The sequence below is a fragment of the Peromyscus maniculatus genome, chromosome 14, assembly GCF_049852395.1.
Source record: "Peromyscus maniculatus bairdii isolate BWxNUB_F1_BW_parent chromosome 14, HU_Pman_BW_mat_3.1, whole genome shotgun sequence".
NCBI lineage: Eukaryota > Metazoa > Chordata > Mammalia > Rodentia > Cricetidae > Peromyscus > Peromyscus maniculatus.
In genome coordinates this window covers 25,841,292-25,846,310 of record NC_134865.1, presented here as the reverse complement: position 1 = coordinate 25,846,310, position 5,019 = coordinate 25,841,292, and the positions used below count along the sequence as shown (strand labels likewise).

Below are 5,019 nucleotides of genomic sequence, written 5' to 3'. Positions count from 1 at the left end.
GTGGCAACAATACAGTCTCTTGGCATTCCTCTTGATTACCCACCAGAACAAGATGATAGGATTCTATTGCTGAGGATATATACCTTGTTTACAAGACAGAAAAATCAAGCTGGAACTCAGATGGGAGCTTCCTTCCTGATTGCTAGCTTTCATAGTATTAGAAGGTGCTATGAAGGGTGCTGGGGGAGGAAAGGCATTCCAAGTTTGCTTACCTGTGAACTCTATGAATTACTATGCCAACCTGTTAGGCAAGATGGTGAAATAGTGGCATTTCATTAAGAATTTCCCCAGACGGGCGGTGGTGGTGCATGCCTTTAATCCCAGCACTCGGGAGGCAGAGCCAGGCAGATCTCTGTGAGTTCGAGGCCAGCCTGGACTACCAAGTGAGTCCCAGGAAAGGCGCAAAGCTACACAGAGAAACCCTGTCTTGAAAAACCAAAAAAAAAAAAAAGAATTTCCCCAACTTCTTTAATTGGATTGAGGATTGCTCCATAAGAGGAAATGGATGCCTTTCCATGGTGGGAAAGATCACAGACCCTAGGTGGGACCTGAGTATTGTTGTATTGACATACTGTCAAACTGCTTTCTAATATTTATGCTTATGCTTTGTCATAGTTATGGTTTCTATTGCTACAATGAAACACCATGACCAAAAAGCAAGTTGGCAAGGAAAGGGTTTGTTAGGTTTACACTTCAGCTTTGCTGTTCATGATTTAAGGAAGTCAGGACGGGAACTCAAACAGGAGGCAGGAGCTGATGCAGAGGCCATAGAGGAAAGCTACTTACTGGCTTGCTCCCTCTGGCCCACTCAGCTCACCTTCTTATAGAACCCAAGACCATCTTCCCAGGGATGGCACCACCTATGATCACTAAATGAGAAAATTGATATAGATATGATAAGACAAAAGGGTAGATTATTGAATCTACTTTTAAAGAACAACAACTTGTTTGAAATGTTTTACATTGCTATGGATTTTAGTTTATTGATAAAAATTAGTTAATTTTGTTAGACTGTATATATATTTTGACTCTTGTATCATGCTTATGCAGCTTATTTTAAAATGTGAAATATAATTAAAAATACAAATTAATAGATATCTATAATAGTCAAATTTATAGTCATATTAATTAGGTTTTGTAGATATGCAGAGATATGTTTCAGATAGATAGGTAATCTTCAAACATTTCAGAGATCTATAGAATATGGCATTTTAGATGTTTTTTTTTTTTTTTTTTTTTTTTTTTTTTTTTTTTGCTGTGTAATGATGTGATTTGTTTATTTAAAATGATTTCCCAATTTGTCCAACAATTTATCATACTTTTACTTTCACCTCAACAACACACTTTTATATTTTATTTTAACCATGTATGCTATTTATTAATATCAGAGTCCAGGATGTTGACCAGTGAGTAGTACACAGTTCAATTAGACCCTTGGTAGCTATGGTGTCCTTGCTGGATTCTTGGGATTCTGGTGATGGTGGCTGCTCCTTAAGGTCCTGTATCCAACCTGCTGCAAGAATTTAGCAACACACACCTCCACTCAAGACCTCTTTGTTGTCTTCAAAAGATAAATATAAATGTATTTCTGTCTGTATGTAAGTCCATGAGAATATTTCCCATCATTTTCATATACTCTGTTTTGTTTTTGCTCTTTGAAGAAAAAACTTATTCTTCCTCTGTAACCCCTGACAGCCTCAAGTCTGAGGTATTCCTCTTGCCTTGGCCTCAAGTTCTAGGTGTGAGCCCTTCACATATGGCTTACTTTTACTCACATTTTTGTTTCTTTCTTTTTACCTTTTTCTTCTTTATTTTCTTTCATTTACTTTTATTTCATCTGTAATTGCTACTTCTTTACTTTCCACACTCAAATAAACATGATTTCATTAAAAATAAGCACAAACCCAAATATTCTTAATCTAATGGATGAGTCAATAGATAAGGTCTTCTTTCCTTAAATTTTCATGTATTCCTACCTTTAAAAGCCAACCATAAAGTCACACCTGAAAAATAAATGAATTTAAAAGAATAAAATATACATTTCAAAAACAAAAAACACAATGATCAAGACAATCTATTGTACAATTTACAAAGTCAACAGAAGAGAGCATAAAAACAGCCATCTTCAAATATATCCTTAATATCACTCTCCAAAATAATAATATCATTGAAGATCATGGATTTTCAGATATCTGTACATTAGCTCCAAGAAAAAAAATAAAGAGATGTGGTGACAGGATGGGAAGATTAAAAACTTTTCCCACATAAAACTACATGTGTATTAGAAATTCAAGATTAAACTTCTAGAACAAATTTTTAAACATAAAAGTTTGCTGGTTTGGGGATAAATCTCAGTCACAGAGTGCTTGTCTAGCATGCCTTAGGTCCTAGTCCTGGGTTTAATTCCCAGTACCACTTGGGGGGGGGGTATGTCTTTTTCCTTTTTTTTTTTTGATAGAAATAAGAGAGGATATTACTTAGTAATAATTGGACATACCCACTCCACCAAGAGCCAAATGAATTTCTTCCATAACACTGTCTCTCACATTACCAAAACAGTATCAATTATTTGGATCAATTTCAAGTTTGAAATATTTTAACTGATTTGTGTATGCAGAATTATTGGAGCTGAGTTATTTAACTATTTGAAACATGATGATTGTGTTTCCTTTGGCAAATCTGAGTGGCTGCTCTGACAGTGATATGGTGAGAATAAGTGAGACACTTGAAATCTTCCCTTTAAAAACACATAATCTGTATCATATTACGTAGTTAAGTAGGTCACATCTCACGTCTTCTTAACAAGGAAGAACTGGGTGCAAACCTTATGAGGAAAGAACTAGTAACAATATGCACTGCCTGTTTTAGCACTGATACCCTACATATGTTAAGAATGTAACAGTAAGCAAAAAATAAAAACCATTATCATTTTACCAAAGAAACAAAACATAGAAGGGAGGAATTGAGCTTGGTGTGGGTCAGAGATCCCACTATGATTCTGAACCAAATTTTAAACACTAGGCATCTACATACAACTTCCATGACTATTTATACTAGAAAGATTCAAAACAGAAAAGGTGATGCATGGCCTACCTTGTTAAAGACAAATATCCACATAACTAAAAGTCCCATAAAGTGCTTCAGCAGACTACATCATTCCCCCGTTACTGAAGGTACCTAAAAGTGAGTCACTTAATGTGACTTACTGTCTGCATTCAGAGGCAAATGAGACAATGGAAATCTTTTCAAATCTAATACTTTATAATTACAAAAAAGCAATCCTAAATATACTACCTTTTAGAATTCTAGAATATCTGTAAATACTGAGAACACAAGGAGCCCACACAAACTAGCTGTGTTAAGTAGTCATTTCCTACTTTAATATTCACTTGCTGTGCTCTTAAAATCTCTATGAGAGAAGCAGGAATTTTCCCTGTATCTTTTGGCAATAGATTCAAAAAGCAAATGTTTCAGGCCTGTAAAATTTCATGAAGTCTGAAGTCTTTAAAGCTAAATTATTGAATATCTTGAATTATTATTGCACTGAGATGTTGCCCAGAATATGTCTACAACAAAAGTAAGGTAAGCAGATCTACAAGCATTTGCTTTCCTTATTAGATAAGCAAACTTACAAAAGAAATGCAAAATGCAATTTAAATAAGTCTATATATGTGTGACAATCTATCAACCTCTTATAGAGTGAAATCCAATGCCCAACACTAAAAATCTGTGAAAAACCACAAGGGCATTACTGTCACAAAGTCCTGACTACTGATGCATTTCACTTTGAGATCATTGAGCTAAAACAGCATTTCCTAAAGATTTAAGAAAAATAGATTAGGAAACAGACTCTTTTAAATCACTGAATACATCATTTCTGTCATTAAGAGAAATAACTTAAGCGTTTTTTCTGCAATAATTCATTCTAATGAAATAATTCTCTAACTCCTAATAAACACTACATTTATAAGAGTAAGGGAATTATCAGTAGGCATTCTTCCTTGTTTTAAGTTATTTGTCTCTAAAATATGTCAAGTAAGCTTTTAAAGACTCAGGGAGTGGCAGCTTCATGATCTTTTCCCTCAGTAAGTTCTGAGGTGGCTCCTCATGCTTCATGGTTTCACTATGATCTTTCTCTTCTTCTTCTTCTTCTTTGCTGTCTTCTTCCATTTTTTCATCCTCTTCACTGTCTAGAGGCTGAGGAATAAGCTGATTACCTACAAATACATAAGTGTTAATTCTTTGTTTAACTCTCTTTCTTTTCCTCTTGGGTGGAGCCCTTTGCGGAATTCCCTTGGCCTGCATCTCATCATTTATGAAGTTTCTAAGTGTACGTCGAATATAAATACGAGCCAAGTCTTGGAGATTCCTGACAGCACATGGGGGGAGTCCCACAGAATCTGGTGTGCCATTATCATTCTTACTAGGTTGTACAAGTGGTGCAAAGGAAACAGCAAGGATATTTTTACTTTCCCAAGTGTTTTGTCCAGTCCGCATAATCTGTGTCAACTGATCCTCTATAGGCATGACCAGAATTCCCCCAACTTTGAGCAAGATCTTCATGTAGTTTTCATGATCTTTCTGGACTCCAGCTCCACAGTAAATTCGATCATACTGATGACTGTCAGAAGCTATCTGAAGGCAATTACCCACCACAAATGCAGGTTCACAGAATTCAAATTTATCAAAGCTATCGCTATTTTTGATGAAGCTCTCCAGTTTTTCCTTGGCATATTCCACCACATCTGAATGAAGTTCAATTCCATGATTTATTCCAAAAGGTCCGAACACGCAGAAGACGCTCAGCAGCGGCGCCCGCTCCGTCTGCGGAGCTCGGTCCCAGCGTCACGACCTGCGTAGGCGGGAGCCCTCCAGGCCAAAGCAGCGGTAGGCCGGCGGCGGGCGGAGCGCAGCAGAAGGAGCCGGTAGGCCGGGCACAGCGTCCGCCAGCGCCCGCGCGGAAGGGCGGGGCCCGACCGCATTTTAGATGTTTTAATAACATAGTTTTTTATGACAATG

At 36.8% G+C, this 5,019-nt stretch overlaps 1 pseudogene across 1 annotated transcript; it reads right to left on the bottom strand.

Annotated features, from left to right (window-relative positions):
• Positions 1-1,260: 1,260 nt before the first annotated feature.
• Positions 1,261-4,706, bottom strand: LOC121822529 (protein-L-isoaspartate O-methyltransferase domain-containing protein 1 pseudogene; annotated as a pseudogene). The gene has a single exon (XR_013044313.1). The product of XR_013044313.1 is annotated as a protein-L-isoaspartate O-methyltransferase domain-containing protein 1 pseudogene (transcript).
• Positions 4,707-5,019: the final 313 nt, after the last annotated feature.